The sequence below is a fragment of the Rhinolophus sinicus genome, linkage group LG15, assembly GCF_036562045.2.
Source record: "Rhinolophus sinicus isolate RSC01 linkage group LG15, ASM3656204v1, whole genome shotgun sequence".
Classification (NCBI taxonomy): Eukaryota; Metazoa; Chordata; class Mammalia; order Chiroptera; family Rhinolophidae; genus Rhinolophus; species Rhinolophus sinicus.
In genome coordinates, this window is record NC_133764.1 from 47769401 (window position 1) to 47788497 (window position 19097).

At 45.1% G+C, this 19097-nt stretch overlaps 1 long non-coding RNA gene and 1 pseudogene across 4 annotated transcripts in view; both read left to right on the forward strand.

The window, feature by feature from the left end:
• The window catches only part of LOC141568817 (uncharacterized), a 302708-nt gene that overhangs the window by 272452 nt on the left and 11159 nt on the right, over window positions 1–19097 (forward strand). For all 4 annotated transcript variants that reach the window (XR_012492029.1, XR_012492031.1, XR_012492030.1 and 1 more), the window contains exon 5: window positions 16319–16440. This is a non-coding gene — a long non-coding RNA (uncharacterized LOC141568817). The remainder of the gene's footprint in view (window positions 1–16318; window positions 16441–19097) is intronic.
• Window positions 2878–9610, forward strand: LOC109455751 (uncharacterized; annotated as a pseudogene).

Genomic DNA, 19097 nt, shown 5'->3' on the forward strand with positions numbered 1-19097 from the left:
TAGGACAGCTAGTTAACTTCTGGATAAAGAAAGAAGGAAAGGAAAGGAAAGGAAAGAGAGATACTACTTCATTCATTTAACCAAAGTAAATTTCATTTGTATGAAAAGTCAAGATAAACATAAAGCTGTTAAAGTACTAGAAGAAATTACGAGAAATTTTCAAGCATAATCTTAAGCTCACCCTAAGTAACACACACAAATACACACACACACACACCATGAAGAAAAAATATATAGACAATTAATATAAATAAAAGTTATCTCTATAGAGTCCCCTATCATAGGCAGACCCCCATCATAAGGGCTCCTAGGGGACATTCTTTTACTAAAATGTAAGAGCTTATGAAATTCTTAAAGTTGTTTTCAGACTTCATAATGGGGCTTTCTAGGGCCTTTGACCCCACAACAACTTGAAATCTGCTTTTGTTCCCTCATCTTACTGTGACAAGAGAAGCAGCTCAGGACCTTTCTAATAAAATGCCGTATGTGGGCTCAGCCCAGAGCTATAGACTCAGAACCAGCCAGACCTGCTGGGAAGTAGAGCTTCAATCAGGAGTATAGGCTATTATCCTCCTGGTTATGTTAGCCCGGAAACCAGGGCCAACGCAGAAATAGAAAATGACCAGGAATAAAAAAGCATCATAAGGAGTTTGGTTTATTAGACTTATAAGTCACTTAAGGTAGAAAGGGATTCTCCAACCCATTTCATCCTATCTCCTCCATCTGGTTCTTGATGCTTCCTCTACAACAAGCTGACACTAAACCCTCCATGACTATCTATAGAGACAGCCATTCCATTAAACACCCTCACCATGGTTGGTTAATTTTTTTTCTCTCTAGGAGATACCCACTTATCAATTATCATCCATTATAGTAATTTGGGGCAAGTCAATCTCTCACATGCAGCAACCATATGACTAGCTGACTAGTGTTTCAAAAAATGAGGGGCACCACTAGCTGAAATGTTTGTATACATTTTTCTGCTTGGAAGTCAAGACAACCTGGGAGAAAAAAGGACACTTCCTGTAAAATTCTGTTTTTGTACTGTTATTCCAAATAGGTATCAGTTTCAACCATAGGATGGTTCGGGGGTAGTAGCCATTCCTGTCTTGGACTAGTCATCCTGAGAAAAGCACCAAGGACATCCCAATTTGGTTGAGAGTCTTGTCATAAAATATGAAAGTGAGTAATAAAATATGAGTCTTTTCATCAAAATATTTGGAGGCCATGAAGTTAGGAAAAATTGAATATGTTGAATGAGAGAATCATGGTTTAAATGCTTTAGACATCCTTACACAAGAGACTAAATCTAACAAGATGAAATGTCAGAGTCTTTCTTAGATCTAGACAAGTAGTTATTAATGCAACATGGCGCAGGCACTGGAGAGGAGTGATTATATCTAAACTTCGTGGGAGAACTGATTTGAGCCACCCACATACCCTAAAGTTGCATTCCCTCTCAGCACCTCTTCCCCAGGTATAACATCATTAAAATGAGCCATGTGACTCCTGGTATCAGGTAGAAGAGATTGAGAACTGCTGGTCTATATCTATGCACTGCGTATCTGTGACAAAGGTTGAAGACACTTGTAATGAAAAAGACAGGTGTTTCACATATTAACCTCAGTATAAGTCCACACTTACTGCCAACCAGTTCCTGCCATTAAACCCTGAATTACACCTTGAATGCCAACACTAATACCTTAATGAAAGTGAATATTATTGAGCATTTAAAAAAAAAAGAACAGGAAATCTGGCCCATGCCAACAACATGAATGGACCTGGAAGACATTATGCTAAGTGAAATAAGTCAGTCACAAAAGGACAAATACTGCATGATTCCACTTACACAAGCTATTCAATAAACTCAGCAGGCATATAATAAAATGTTGGTTTCCAGGGACTGTGGGGAGTGGGAAACGGGTAGTTGTTGTTCAATGGGTATAAAGTTACAATTATAGCAGATGAGTAAGTTCCCAGGTCTGCTATACAACATTGTACCTATAATTTACAAGACGATATAGTGGACTTAAAAACTTACGAAGGTAAGTCTTATGTGAATGTTCTTACCACAAAAAAGGCGGTCACACAAAAATCTTTTGTAGGTGATGGATATGTTTATTGCCTTAATTGTGGTGTGATGGTTATACGGTGTATGCATAAGTCCAATTTCATCAACATGTATACATTAGACATGAGTTATTTTTGTGTGTGTATTAAGTATACCTCAGTAAAGTCGAGGGCAAAGAAGAAACATCAAAATTTCATGACTTGGTTTTCCTCCTTAGGATAGTTATTGGTTTACCATCAGGAAGTCTAGATGGGTCATGACTCAGAGGAAAGAGGGGGAAAGGTCCTAAAAGTCTTCTTATTCTCATGCCAGTGATGCCCTGTTTCACACTCAAAACTTCTCTGCTCACCTGACCCACAATGAATGAACCATCAGTTTTATCCTCCCAAATCACCAAAAGGAATGTGTGTCTATTAGAATCTTTATCACCCAAGGGGACACATGCTGTGCTGTGCAAACACATACACCATCTCGAGGCAGAAATCACGTGACTGCTTCCTTTGAGGAAGCTAACTCAAGAGAGACCCAGAAGGAGTGATTCAGGAAGAGCTGAAGGGATGAATCCTAACACCGCAGGACAAGGAAACTGTTTTCCATTCATCTTGAAAGGGTTAACAAGGAAAACAAACTTGACTAATTTGATAATCACCAGTTTATTAGGACAAACAGTAACAAGGAAAGAGCACTGCATCTGATGACAGCAGCCCCTCAGCAGGGTATAAAAGGGGACCGGGGGCAAGCAAACCTCCAAACCTTCCAAACCCACCTTCCTGAAAACCCACCCAGACCCTCCACCCTCTGACACCATGGTCAACTCCTGTTGTGGCTCCGTCTGCTCTGACCAGGGCTGTGGCCAAGGCTGCTGCCAGGAGACCTGCTGCCGCCCCAGCTGCTGCCAGACCACCTGCTGTAGGCCCACCTGCTGCATCTCTAGCTGCTGCCGCCCCAGCTGCTGCCAGACCACCTGCTGCCGTCCTAGTTGCTGTGGCTCCAGCTGCTGCCGCCCCAGCTGCTGTGTGTCCAGCTGCTGCCGCCCCAGCTGCTGTGGCTCTAGCTGCTGCCGCCCCAGCTGCTGTGTGTCCAGCTGTTGCCGCCCCACCTGCTGCATCTCCAGCTGCTGTCGCCCCACCTGCTGCATTTCTAGCTGCTGCCGCCCCAGCTGCTGCCAGACCTGCTGTCGCCCCACCTGCTGCATTTCTAGTTGCTGCCGCCCCTCCTGCTATGGCTCCAGCTGCTGCAGGCCCACCTGCTGCATCTCCAGCTGCTGTCGCCCCAGCTGCTGCCAGACCACCTGCTGCCGCCCAGTCTGCTCTAGTGGTTCTTGCTGCTGATGGCCCTGACCTGCACTCACCTGGTTTTCGTCAACCCACCTCCCTGATGTGGTCCCAGTGAACTGAGTCAGGAGAGGCCGACTGTAACACTTCACTTCCAACTGATTTTTCAACTGACTTTGGCCTTTAAATTTACTGTCCCCCCCCCCCCATGTTACTATCAATCTCCCAAATGGATAGAAAGCATGAATTTTCTCTGAAATCTGTCACCCAACACATCACCCCAATTGATGCATTTGTTCTCTGCCAGGTTTTCTCACATGGAGATGTTCCCAAATCTTGAATAAATCTTAATTTTCCAGGCATACAAATATGAGAGCATCATGTCTTATTATTTTTCCTTCTTGACTTGCCATCCTTAGCTGTCAAATGTTCCTTTGTTCTCTGCGGAGATCAGAGTATAGCAGGTGATTTCAGGATTTCCACCTCTATTTCCTCTGCATCCTTATGCTATGGTAATATAGAAAGATAGTTTGTACAACGAGCATCTGGAACTCTGCCTGAGGTCTTTCTCCTGATGAAGGAGCACGTTCCGGCCAGTAGTCGAGAGTTAACATCACTAGGGGCAATAGTTGGGAGTTGGTGGTGAATGCTCTAGCTTCTTTCCTCTCAAGCAGGGGCGAGTTGTACCAGTCTCCAGAGCTCCTCAGTGGATTGAACCCCATCTGCTTATAAGAGGAACCTGCTCATCAAACCATTCAATACTGGCTTCTATCCCTTGCCCAGATCACTTTCAGGGTTACCAACAGCATTCTTCGAATCCTCTCGCAAGTAAACTACTTGATCTCAAGCCCCTGTTTTAGGGTCTGTTCCTGAGGGCACCCTATCTCAGACACCAGTGTTCCAACTCTCATCACCAGTGCCCTTCAAAACATTTTTCATATATTATGAATGGTAGCCAACTGTCCGTGTCAACTCAGATCCAGTAACAAACATCATCCAAATATAGGGGTATCCCAGTTTCCCCTGAGGAAATGGCTGTAGATGCCTTTGGGACAGGACTGGAGCAATCACTAGTATATATACTTGCTGTGGTTCCTTGTCCTGGATGACGACTGGCCTCTCCTTCCATGGATCAATGTGTTGTAAGTCAGAGAACCAGCCTAGTTCTGAAAACTGGGTGAGGGGTCATGATTTTCCATTAGGATCACTCACCTCAGTCTTTTGCTCATTTATTCTCAAGCATTGTCACACACACACACACACACACACACACACACACACACACACGGCTGTCTTACTGGTCACCCACATATCCTATTCTGAGGGACACTGTGCTCTATTGTCCATGTTGATAGATCCCCGTAAGTCACACATCATTCTGCCCAGTTGTCTTTCCAGACTTGCTGCCCATCACATAATTATACCCACTTCTTATAGTTCAATGCTGCCATCAGGCCTCTGCTAGTCAGGGATTTTACCATCCCCATTACTGCTAGGGAGCTCGGTTCTGTGCAGCACTCCCTACCGCAAGCTCTGACTTTAGAGAACAGACACGACTGTATTGCTGAATGATGCTGCTGACCTCCTGTTCATTCCTTATTACCTTAGTACATACTGTACCCCCTGACCGCTCCTAGGGAACATCGCCGGCTGGGTTTTCTGGTCTTATGACTAGAACTATTCTATCATATCCACTTCTCTGGACCCTTTGATCCCTTCATCCTCATCTCTGTGCTGTGTGGTACTAGATCAATCTGTACCAGTTATCTAGTGTTGTGTAATATCACCTCAAAATCTAGCAGCTTAAAATGGCACATATTTACTGTCTCACAGTTTTTGTCGATCAGGAATCCAAGTACAGCTCATCTGGCCCTCTATTTTGTAATATTTTATAAAGCTGCAGTCAAGGTGTTAGCTAGTGTCTTATCTAAAGTCTTGACTTGGGAAAAATCCACTTCCAAGTTCACTTATGTGGTTGTTGACAGGATTCAATTCCTCGAGGGCCATCGGAGTGAGAGCCTCAGTTCCTTGCTGGTTGTTGAATGGAGACTGTGCTCAGTGCTTTCCAGCACAGATCTCTCCCACACAGCAGCTCTCTTCATCAAAGCCGGTGAGAGAGAAAGTTGGCTAGCAAGATGGAAGTTACAATCTTTTGTAACTTAATCACTTGAGGCTGCCATATACTGTTGGTGAGAAGCAAGTTACTCATGGGGAGAGAATTCTGTAAAACCATGAAACCGAGAGGTAGAAATCACTGGGCCATCTTAGAGGCTGCCTACCACCCCCTTACATAATACTGAGTGAAAGAATAAAACACATAATATAAATAGGAAGACTCATTTATACAAAATTCAAAACATGTAAAACTAAACTATATTGCTTAGGATGCGTACCTAGGTGATAAAACTATAAAGAAAATCAATGAAAAGATTACTTTAAAAATCAGGATAGTGGTTATCTGTAGGGTGGGAGGAGGGAGATGTGGTCAAGAGAGGACACATCAAGGGCCCTCTTGGTGACAGCAACGCTCTATTTCTTGACTTGGGCGTTGGGTATATTGATATTTGCTTCGTAATTATTTATTATATTATTCATGTGTATTTTATATACTTTTCAGTAGTCCCCCTATATCTGCTGTTTTGCTTTCTGTGGTTTCAGTTCCCTGTGGTCCACCATGGTCCAAAAATAGTAAATGGAAAGTTCCAGAAATAAACAATTCATAAGTTTTAAAATTGCACTCCATTTTGAGTAGCGTGATGAATCTCGCGTCTTCTCACTCCATCCTGCCGGGGATGTAAATCATACCTTTGTCCAGAGTATCCATGCTGTGTACACTACTGGCCAGTTAGTCACTTAGCAGGCATCTCAGTTCTCAAATCAGCTGTTGTGGCATTGACTGTGTTCAAGGCACTCTTAAGTGTAATAATGGCCTCCAAGTGGAAGAGCAGTGATGCGGGCAACTCAGATATGACAAAGAGAAGCTGTAAAGTGGTTCCTTTACATGAAAAAGCGGAAGTTCTTGACTTAAGAAGAAAAGAAAAAAATGTATGCTCAGGTTGCTAAGATCTGCAGTACGAATGGATCTTCTATTCATGAAAAGGTGAAGAAGGAGAAAGAAATTTGTCCTAGTTTGCTGTAAGGAGAACCTCAGGATATTTTGAGGACCCCAAGAAGAGAGAAATTTCCCCAAATCTATAGGTATTGCAGGCAAAGCCTAATGGCAAGTATCTGGCTTGCTTCTTACCCTTGAAAGGCTGTTAGAAGTTCAAGCTGAAGATTCCTTATGAAAAGTTTCAGTAACACAGATTTAAAAAGAACACATATGATCCATTGCTATTCTTGCCTCTCTTATATAAATAAGCAGGCCAAATTTAATAAGACTAGACTTGTTATGAGAATAAATTAGTTTTACTATAATTATTTTTGGTAAAAATGGAAGTGAATGTAAAGAGAAAAATTATGTTTCAGTAGAAACTATAATACACACTTGTAGAGATTACCTTCTAGTGCTATTCATTGTCTTTTCAGATTTTGTTTTCCAAAATTATTCTAGTTTCCCCATGTCTGGCTGCGACACTCTGAACTAATGTTCCCAATTTTCTCCAATCATTTATGATTTGTAATCATTGAAAACTAAAACTTTCCTTTCCCCCAAAGCCCTGCACTTGATATAAACTTCAGAGAAATTGCCATGAAAGCTCATGTTTAGACAATTTTCTTCGTGCCATTTGCTACGTGGGCCACTCAGAAAGTTTACCCGAACACCTGATGACACCATCTGAGACATTCAAACAGCAAAAGATACTTTGACGGCTTCATCTAGAAATCTCTTCCCTCAAAAGGCTGCCCTCCGGACTCAGGATGGGTTTATAGTCCGCTCTAGACATTAAACTTCATTTTTCTTTTCTTTCCATAGAAATGCTTTATCATATACCTGATTTCTCACATGATGTAGGCCTAACTTAGGAAGCCCAGCTGCATCACCCACCTCCTGAAATAAGACACAACTGTTTAACTGAACCGACCTATTCTCAGGACTGAGAGACTGGTTCAATGAGATATAAAGGAATCGATCAAATTAGCTTCTGGATTGTGAAACTCCTTGGGGAACTTTCAAAGGCAGGACTGTAGGGGAACAGAATTTGCCACCCCAAAATATTTCTCTTTGGTGTAAGGCATATTTTAGGATACAGTGGACAAAGGAGAAGCTCTGAAAACCAAGTAGAAGTTACCCTTTTGTAAGAGACATTTCCATGTATAAGAAAAACCTCCATTTGTAAATGTATCTCCCTCTCTGTCCCAAGAAGATGGAGATGATTCAATTTCTAGACACTCTTATCAAAGGAAAAGGTGGGACTTAACTCCGCACACCAGCCTTACCCTTGTTTATTGTGCTTTTCCTGGCAACCTCCCCTAACGGACTCCCCACCCCCAACATCTTTTGACTTTAGCTAAAGATGGCATTTAAGGTGAAGGTATTGATACCGTGCTAAGGTCTAGCTGCCTGCCGCTTGCAAAGGTTAAAAATCAAGAGACATGGTTGGTGGAAAGAAAAGCAGGTTTATTCCCAATGCTGGCGACCCAGGAGGATGGCGGAGTCCCGTCCAAAGACCATCTCCCCATTTCTAGAACAGGCAGATGGTTTTATAGATACACAAGAAGAACAAAGGAAACAGGGAGTCAGGCAGGCATGTCTAAGGGCTGACATCCCTCCTGGGGTCTGTTATCTCTGGACTCCGGACGATTGGACCACTGCAGCTTGAGGCTTTATGTGTGTTCCGGTGTCCGGGAGCCTGAGGATTAAGAAATTGCTCTTTCCAGGTTAGGATGTTGTTAATTAAAAGGACTGACGAGGTATGGGTAGTCTTGAGAAAGGGAACAAAACAGAGTTCTTCAGTTAATCAGTGAGGGGAGAAACAAAGAGAAAATAGCTGAATATCAGGGCGGATCTAACTGCGAACTAGCTAGGTTTAATTACAGGTGGCGAGATAGGGGTCTATGCATTGAGTCAAACTGCAAACTAGCTAAGTCTAACTGCGTTACTGATTTACTGAATTTCCCCCTTATAGTATCTGCCATCTCAGGGAGTAACTCAGTGCCTGAGTCTCTCCCGTGTGTACAGCAGCTATACCCGTTATTAAACTGTTGTTTAGTTTTCCCCTGTTAATAATTGTTGTCAAGTTAATTCTTAGACCAGCCTGAAGAACCTAGAAGGGTAGAGGAGCAGTGTTTCCTCCCTGACACGACTTGGACTCAGGCATGGATTCAATTTGTTGCTCTAAACATACCAGTATCATGCCCATCATCCCAGAAATAAGTCCCAATCAAAGAATAGCCAAAGAAACAACACTGAAGAGTGAGAGTGTACGGACCCCAATGAGGAACTCCATCATGTGACCAGATTCTGCACAAAGCAGGAACGATGCTGTCAGTGTGACCCTCTTCCTTATGTCTGAAAAGTTCCTATGAGTTATTCAATTAAGAAACACATTCAACACTTATTTTCTAAAGATTCATAATATTTAAAGAGAGAGAAACTTCCTCCTTGACAACACCCCAGTGGCTATGCAAAACAACATAAACAACAAGGAAAGTCCTGCTTATTGGTCCCAACATTGCGGTCCAGGGTATAAAAGCCCCAGAACAGAAGGACTCATCAGAATCTAAGAAACTTACTCTGAACAAACACTCACCCTCCACCCCTGACACCATGTGCTGCTCCCCTTGCTGCCAGCCCACCTGCTGTGGGTCCAGCTGTTGTGTGTCCGGCTGCTGCCAGCCCTGCTGCCGTCCCTGCTGTGTGTCCAGCTGCTGCCAGCCCTGCTGCCGTCCCTGCTGTGTGTCCAGCTGCTGCCAGCCCTGCTGCCGTCCCTGCTGTGTGTCCAGCTGCTGCCAGCCCTGCTGCCGTCCCTGCTGTGTGAGCAGCTGCTGCCAGCCCTGCTGCCGCCCCACCTGCTGCCAGACCACCTGCTACAGGACCACCTGCTGCCGTCCCTGCTGTGCGAGCAGCTGCTGCCAACCCTGCAGCCGTCCCTGCTGTGTGAGTAGCTGCTGCCAGCCCTGCTGCCAACCCTGCTGTGTGAGCAGCTGCTGCCAGCCCAGCTGCTGTGGGTCCAGCTGCTGCCAGCCCTGCTGCCGTCCCTGCTGTGTGAGCAGCTGCTGCCAGCCCTGCTGCCGCCCCACCTGCTGCCAGACCACCTGCTGCAGGACCACCTGCTGTCGCCCTTGCTGTGTGTCCAGCTGCTGCCAGCCTTGTTCCTGCTGATAACCTCACCAAAGAACAACCACTGCACACAACTCCTTCTGTTAACTGACTTGACATTTTGGAAACAAATTCACTTCCTACACTTCGTTGAAAACTAGCTTCTCTGCCACAATTTCTGTGACTCATCTGCCTGATAGAAGCTTCTGAATCGGCTTGCTGGAGTGCAGAGGACTCCTCACTTCTCTTCCCCCCGTGTAAGTGGGTCATGTGCCAGCTTCGTGCATCCTCAGTACGGAGTTACGGTCTGACTTTGACTCTGAGGCCAGGGTCACTGGATTCCTCTAAGTCACTTGGGAAAACAATTCTCATAACTTTTTGAAAGGTGCATAACTGATCAATAATCTTCATCATCATATTTTCTTCATCAATGTACTCATGGTCCTTGTGTCAGGCTTTCTTCTTTTAGGATCACTTTGAATTGTCTTTGTAGATGCAGGAGTCTCCCCTATGTGTTTCTTAATAAATTCTATATCATAATTCATCCAGATTGTGTTTGATTTATTGTACAGCATTCCCGATACAGGGATTTAAATACATATTCCACACTATACGTACCATCCATGCTGAGCAGCAGAAGAGCCCCCACGATTACTATCTCCATTTTCCAGAAAGAAATCCATTTCCTGTGCAATGTCACATAGCGAACAACGAACAGACTCAGACCCAGGACGTGGTCTTCTGTTCCTGTTCCAGGCACTGACATTTCCATCCCAAAGAAGTAGAGGCCTAAGCTTCGGGTAACGAGGCCCTTGGTGAGCTGTGGTGCTGTCACTCGCAGACTGTCACTGGGCATGGACTCACCATGGGACACTCCAGTGACGTCCTACAATCCAGGGTCCTTCTCCCTGCTCTCTCCCTCCTCATGATAATCACCCTTCACCGAATAGTAACTGTTTCCTCTGCCTGCTCATCTACTGATGTGAGGAGTCCCAACTGACCCCATGGTAGTTGTAAAATGTATTATGTCTCCTGACAAAAGTGTGCCTTTCATAGGAGTAAAAGCTTCAATCCCGGAGACCGACAGACACGGTGGGACAGGAAGCCCAGACTCCCACGTACGTCACTGGGGGTTAACGTGACAGTCCCTCCTACTTCTACACACCCCTTTCTGAACTCATGTGGATAGATGGGGTCCTACACGTGAGTCCACCATATATAATGGCCAGTGGATTAAGGTGTAGTCCACATGCAGAAGAGCGTACATCAGTCACTATTGTCACCTCTATGTTGATGTCTTTGCAGCGCCTTTAACAGACCATTCCCATGTTTTATCTGGCCACCAATTTCTAGTCATGTGATGTACGGCAGGACAAGTAGACCCACGGTCACGTGCCTATTGCTGACCTTGCTCATCAGAGATGAGCCCCTTGGTCCGAAGTGATGGTCCCCAGGACCCTAAGGCAATGACACTGCGAGCTGTGGATACTAGTGCAGACGGGGACGCCTCTGCCACTCGCCACACAGCTGTCCTAGTAAGGAGAACTGCTGTCTTCCACGTGGAAGTGGCCCCTTGGAGGACACTTGGTGCTGCGTGGGGTGGTAGATTGTCATGAGTGATATTACCGAGTAGGGCTCGACACCATTCTCGGATTCTGACAAGAGCACATGCAGCAGAGGCCGCTGTGGGGAGGGAGCCGGTGCTGTGGGTGCACACACAGCCTGTTCCCTGCCACCGTGGCCACTTTGTTCACGCTCTCTGTGCAGGCCCGGGGCACCTGAGGAGGGAGACGGGACGAGTTATCCCAAACTCCTGGCTGCTAGTGCCTCCTACGGGGTGGATCCTCTCTGGGGGGCATGACGTGGGGCAAAGAGGAAGCACTTTCTGCCCACACACCAGCTCCATGTCCGTGATTCTAGAACTGCTATGACTCTCGTGAATACCTTGGTTTTGATGTTTACAATTTATAAATTGAGGTTAGTTTGTATTAAACCTGGGATCTGAAGATAAATGAAAGACAGTATCTTGGATTACCGATGAAAAGAAACGGAAAAGAAACTATTCTCTATTAATTAACAAGAGTGATGAGTATATTGTTTCTGGGACATCCTTGAAAAAATAAGAATTGTGGTCTCTTAACAAAGTATCTGACTGTGGACTGGCTGTAGACCAGTAAAAGAGGGAAAAAAAGGGAAAGAAAACACTTCCAGATGAATCCTAAGTGGACATAATATATAAGATGATAGCGAATAAACACTTAATTGTAAGGGATGATAACACAGCGTATGTGAGAAATGAATTCATAATTGGTGTAAGTATAGTCTACATTTTCCCACACACAGCTGATGAGGGCCACAACAGGGATTTGAGTACAATTCCATAATATTTTAACTCTCGTCGCAAAAATATAATGTCTTCTACTTTCACAACAGAAAACTTATGGCTGAACATAAAATCAGAGATAAACAGCTGCACAATCTTTGTTGAAACCTAGTACAGTTAATGGATGACGCAAACTAGAAGCATCTTACAAATCGGCACAGACACAAATGATAAGAATGATAAAATATGGCCGCAGATTTCAAGGATATTTCATTCCATTAAACCAGAATCTGGTAACATCTACAATATTTTGACTCTGAAGTTCATCTTAAAAATAAAGGTACAGTTTCCAAGGTCAGTGACAGGGTCCTTGAAGAAAAATGAGCCTCACAAAATTCATGCAGTCAATAGGGAAATGCTGTGCACAGTCACAAGCACAAATACAAATAGAAAAAATCTTAAAATTTGTATGGAACCTCAGGAATCCTTTTCTCTGTACGCATACATCAATGGATATATATATGCACCAACCACCCTGTACCCAAGTGTCTCTGTACACACACACACACACACACACACACACACACACACACACACACAGGAATATTATTCAGCCATGAAAAAAACCAAAACAAACATCTTTTCATCTACTACAACATGGACCTAGAGGGCATTACGCTTAGTGAAATAAGCCAGACAGAGAAAGACAAATATTAAATGACCTCACTTATGTCTGGAATGTAAACAAAAATACTGATTTTATCAATACAGAGAACACACTGGTGTAGCCAGTGGTGGAGTGTGTGGGGTGGGCAAAATGGGTAAAGGGGCCAAAAGATACAAACTCCCAGTGATGCAATAAATTAGTCATGAGAATGTAATGTATAAAGGGGACTATGATTAATAATACTGGATTGCAGAGTGAAAGTTGCTAAGACAGTAGATCTTAAAAGTTCTCATCACTAGAAAAAAATTACAATTATAGATAATGACAGATGTTAACTAGACTTACTGTGGTGATCATTTTGAAAATTATACAAATATCAAATCATTATGTTCTACAACTGAAACTAATATAACTTTATATGTCAATTACACCTCAATTAAAAAAAAATCCAGCAACGATATACACCAGCAGAATTCAGAAGGCTCAGAACACCAGAAAGAGCAGGTGACACTGCTGGCAGTGGAGCCTGAAACACTGTTCCTTCTTTCTACCACTATTGACCATATGCTTTCCCTGTCACACAGCAATCTCACTCCTACATATGTAGCCAGAAAAGAGAGAGACTTAGGAAGAATAAACATTTAAGAATTTATGCTTGACAATGTTCCACATTTGTTGAAATATTCTCGTATCGATTCACAAATTCAAATATACCTTGGCTGTCATCTCATTGCATCTGTTTGCCACAACTTATAAAACCAAGTTATGCGCAAGTTGGGATGCCTCACCTGAGATACTGACCCACCTAGAACGAGAGACGGGACATTAATGGACTGATGCTCTGAAACCCAGTGTACGGCTTCTGCCTCCATCCTCCTGTTTTGGTGCTGATTTTCCAACTGTCCTCTGCCCAAGGTCTCTGATAGACCTGGGAAACACATTTTGAGCAGATTGCCACAGGGAGACACATGCTAGAGCCTTGAACCAGACTTTCGGAGGTATCAGACTTGGACTCACGCAGGGCTTCATTCCCACAGACCCGTCAGGTGCTGCCCTCTCAGGGCACTTCCCAATCTAAACACGGCCACAGGAGCAAAGCTGAGAAAGGACAACTCTCCTGACCTTCCTCAAACCTGCGGGAATTATCACATGACCAGATGGCGTCACATGACCAGAAATGTTGCTGGGGATGATTCCTCACTGTCTCATTTCTGGAAACGGTCCTTAAGTAGTATTCCCAATTAAGAAAAAGATCAAACAGAAATTTACAGAAGCCTCAAAACACAAAGGGAACAACTTCCTCCGTGATAATTTCCCAGTGACACAAAAACAACATAAACAACAAGGAAAGTCCTGCTTATTGGTCCCAACATTGGGGTCCAGGGTATAAAAGCCCCAGAACAGAAGGGTTCATCAGAATCTGAGAAACTCACCTCTGAACAGAAACTCACCCTCCACCCCTGACACCATGTGCTGCTCCCCTTGCTGCCAGCCCACCTGCTGTGGGTCCAGCTGTTGTGGGTCAGGCTGCTGCCAGCCCTGCTGCCGCCCTACCTGCTGCCAGACCACCTGCTGTAGGACCACCTGCTGCCGTCCCTGCTGCCGTCCCTGCTGTGTGAGCAGCTGCTGCCAGCCCTGCTGCCGTCCCTGCTGTGTGAGCAGCTGCTGCCAGCCCTGCTGCCGTCCCTGCTGTGTGAGCAGCTGCTGCCAGCCCTGCTGCCGCCCCACCTGCTGCCAGACCACCTGCTGTAGGACCACCTGCTGCCGTCCCTGCTGTGTGAGCAGCTGCTGCCAGCCCAGCTGCTGTGGGTCCAGCTGCTGCCAGCCCTGCTGCCAGCCTTGTTGTGTGAGCAGCTGCTGCCAGCCCTGCTGCCGCCCCACCTGCTGCCAGACCACCTGCTGCAGGACCACCTGCTGTCGCCCTTGCTGTGTGTCCAGCTGCTGCCAGCCTTGTTCCTGCTGATAACCTCACCGAAGAACAACCACTGCACACAACTCCTTCTGTTAACTGACTTGCCATTTTGGAAACAAATTCACTTCCAAGACTTCGTTGAAAACTAGCTTCTCTGCCACAATTTCTGTGACTCATCTGCCTGATAGAAGCTTCTGAATCGGCTTGCTGGAGTGCAGAGGACTCCCCACTTCTCTTCGTCCCGTGTATGTGGTCATGTGCCAGCTTCGTGCATCCTCAGTACCAAGTTACGGTCTGGCTTTGACTCTGAAGTCAGGATCTTTACCGTTTCTCACGATGTAACTTAGAAAAACAAATCTTTGTAACTGTTCCATAGGTTTTCTGCAACTGTTGATAATCTTCACAATCATTTTTCTTTTTCAAGGTACTCATGATTCTCGTATCCTGCTGTCTTCTTTTCATGATCACCTTGCATCGGTTCCCTAGATGCAGGAGTCTTATCTATATTTCTCAGTAAATCCTGTACCGTCATGCATCCCTGTTGTGTTGTTTCATTGTACAGCGTTCCCGATGTAAGAGTCCATGCACATGTTGCGTAGCTCATGCATTACGCGTTCTGAGCCTCATACAGTCTCCCACAAATAATCATTTCCATTCTTCCTACGAGAACATTTCATGGGGTAATGTTACACAGCTGACGGACAGACTCACACCCAAGGCTGTGTCTTCTGTTCCTGCTCAATGGCACTTACATTCCTATCTCAAAACAGTTAGAAGAACCCTGCGGCTGAAAACCAGCAAGATGTTCATTTGAGGGCTGGCCCCGTGGCTCAGGCGGTTAGAGCTCCATGCTTCTAACTCTGAAGGCTGCCGGTTCCATTCCCACATGGGTCAGTGGGCTCTCAACCTCAAGGTTGCCAGTTGAACTCCTCCAAGTCCCACAAGGGATGGTGGGCTGCACCCCCTGCAACTAAGATTGAACATGGCACCTTGAGCTGAGCTGCCGCTGAGTTCCCGGATGGCTCAGTTGGTTGGAGCATGTCCTCTCAACCACAAGGTTGCCAGTTTGATTCCTCGACTCCCGCAAGGGGTGGTGGGCTGTGCCCCCTGCAACTAGAAATGGCAACTGGACCTTGAGCTGAGCTGTGCCCTCCACAGCTAAGACTGAAAGGACAACTTGACTTGGAAAAAAAAAGTCCTGGAAGTACACACTGTTCCCCAATAAAGTCCATTCCCCTTCCCCAATAAAATCTTAAAAAAAAAAAAAAAAGATGTTCATTTGTGTTTCTTCTTTAACAATGGAAGTGATATTCTCTTGTATGTGTAAGCAGGTAACGCCTGTTTACAATGTTCCCCCAAAGTCCGTGTCCCACACCTCAGCACCTTCAGCGTCCTGTTAGGGCAGCAGGGACTGCGTTGTGGAGTTCTCGTGGGTTCAGGATCCTCTCCTGTCTCAGGCGCTGTCCAGCCACTCATGCTTGCTTTCATCTGCGTCCTAGATTTGTGAGCATCCAGTGTGTCCTCACAAGGAAGAGCCTCCGCGAAAGAGATCTGTTCTCTGCTATCATGCAAATCAAGTTCTTGTAAGGCCTCCTTCTCCTGAGTACCTATTGACTAGACTACAAAGGGATTAAGTAATTTCCTGCAAAACATTCTATGTTCCCCAACTTTGAGGCAGTTTGTCACTCTGATCAAAATAGTATTAAGAAAATTTAGTAAGAAAAAAGTTGGGGCCTGAGAAACTCTGCATGGGTATGTATGACTTTAGTAATCCATAATATCTCAACCTTCCAAGGAAACAGAACAATCTCCTGTGTTTTTGTGAGTCCACTATGAAGCATTTGAGAGAAATAAAAATTTGTGTTTCAGGGGAAATCGGAAGAACGTGAGAAAGAAACGTGGAAGAGCTTGTGCATTCATAGTGGTCACGGTAAACAGCAGGCTGGCGATTTGGGTCCGGAACTAACAATGCTGCCCAGGCGTTCACTGAGGTAAGGCTTGATACAGGCTTTGAGAGAAATAGAAGAGTTTGGGACTGGAGTCACCTCCTTGGAAGTGGTAGCAGTACCTCTGATGAACTAACGCACCACCTCCTGAGACCGTGTATCTGGGATGCTCTAAGAGGTCGCCAAGACCAACTTTGCTGACTACTGTTCCTTGCTGGGTGAATAACAAATGTGTTTGGGGTGGCCTACTATTTGTTAGGTATTCACTAAATGCTTTATGTACATATCTTTCACTCTTGAAGAAATGTTCAAGGCTGGCATGAATGTTCCCATGTTAGAGATGAAGAAATTGTGACTAAGGCAGTAATGTCACAGTGTGGTTTCTCCCAGAAGTTACTTTGAAGGAAAGATTCAAGTGAATGTAGTTTATCTGGAGCATGCAGGTCGCACTGGTTGGAGAGTGTGGAGGTGATACAGGAAAGAGACACTGTTAAGCCAGTATCACAATGTGCAGCTGAAGCGTATACCTACGGGAACATATTAGAAACGCTGTAAAACACACCCTTTAGGATTACCCTCATTGAGCAGGGAGGAAGCTGAGTCCGTATAAAGCAACCCTCCGGACGCACTGGTTGAGTGTTTTTCTCAGTGTGACAGCACAGGGACCATGACTTTCTGTTGTTGCAAGAAAAGAGCCCTTAGGCATAAAGATGCAGATCTGGCTGCTAGAAATTGGCCTGAACACACTAGGATTCAACATATGTGGATGGGGTGTTCAAGACCTCATTTACCTCCTATGATGTTCTCCACTCAAATCCATTATTGGGTTCTTCAGTGTGGTGGACAAACACAGCTGCTAGAAGAAGAGGAAAGAAAGGGAGGAAGAGGAAAGGAAGAAGAACAAGAAAGTGGCCGCAGAGGAGGAGGGAGGAGAGGAGTAAGAAGAGGAGGGAAGCAGGGAAGGAGAGAGGAAGGAAGAAAAAGGAAGGAAAGAAAGAAAAAGAAAAAGAGTCTCAGGGTACTGCTTCTGCCTCTACCCCCTTAGTCGGTTCTGCTGTGCTAAATATGGAAGAGATTGTGCTAAACATCCTCTATCCAGGTGCCCATGATAGAACTGGGCCACACAGGTGGGGCAGGTTCCCCCAGAGAGATCCCTGTAGTGGCCGAGAGTCAGTCAGGCTTTTGTGGGGAAACAGACTTGGACTCAGCAAGGATTCACCTGTCACCGTGAACATATCAGCACCATGCCCGTCACCATGGGGACACTTCCCATCTAAGTCAGCTGGAGAAATGAAACTGGGAGGACACGTGCACTGACCCTCATGAGGCATCAGGGACCATCTCATACGACCAGAGTGTGAGCAAAGGAGAACATTGCAGAGGACGTGAGCACCTTCCTTTTATCTGAAAACGTTTCTATGAATTATTCTCAATTACAAAACACATTAAATACTTGTTTTCTGAAGATTCATAGCACTTAGGGACCAGCTTCCTAACTCCCCCAATGAATACGGAAAACAATATAAAAAACAACAGGGAAAGTCCTGCTTATTGGTCCAGAATTTGGGAGGTACCATGTATAAAAGTCCCAGAACAGAAGGAATCATCAGGTTCTGAAAAGCTCACCACTGAACAGGAGTCCAGGTTCCATCCCTGGTACCATGACTCGTGCTGCTCCCCTTGCCACCAGCCCACCTGCTGTGGATCCAGCTGTTGTGTGTCCAGCTGCTGCCAGCCTTCCTGCTAAGGATCCTTCCACCAGGGAATCTTGTGACACAGACTAACCTGACAAACAGCCTGTCCCCTCTTGAGTTACTGCCACAAGCTCCATCCCCAGGCTTTACCAAAATCCAGCATGCAGCCACCATCTTTCTGTCAGTCATATGCTTATTTAAAAGGTTCTGTGAGTAAGTGTGGTGAGATGCAGTCCACTTCTGTCTGAGTTTGTTCGTCTTTACTTGCGCCTGATGTCTGTGATAGCTGCAGGTCTCAGGTCTCCTTGGCCTACAGGCATTGTGTCTGCTTTGCAAGCATGATCACCGCTTTCCCTCTAAGTAACCTAAAGCACAAATCATTATGTAGGCTTCTTAGGTTTCTTCCATATGTACTAGTTTTTTATAGTCATTTTTTTTCTAATGCACTCATTATTCTTCTGTCTTATTTCACTCTTTCTATGATCCCTTTGCATTGTCTTCCCAGCTGTGGGAAGCTTCTCTGGTTCCTTCCCTATAAAGTCTTTGCTATCTTCCAGCCTATGCTGTAAGTTTGCTTTTTGTACAGCATTTACTTTCAAGGCCTTACACTCCTATTTCATTTCACAAGGATTATCTATTCTGAGCCTGACAGTGACCCCTAAATGAGCAGAGCCAAGATGATCACCTCCCTCTTACAGATGAATAAAGGTCACTTGGCTAGTTATGGACAGAGTTTGGTCAAGGGCTAGGGTCTCTGATTCTAGCTCTGAGATCTTACATTTACAGCTTACTACAAGCACAAAGAAAACAGAGGTCTGAATACTGGGGAGATGTGGGCTTTCGTTGTCTGTGTACCTTTGAAAGTAAACCTTTCCATATGCAGATCATTTTTCTCTTACACGTGAGTTCTTCCACCTAGTCCCAAAACCTCAAGTCAGCCCTCCAGTTAACAGTGTGACCACGCATGTGTAGCCCAGTAGGTTGGCTTTAAGAGCCACCCTCCATGTT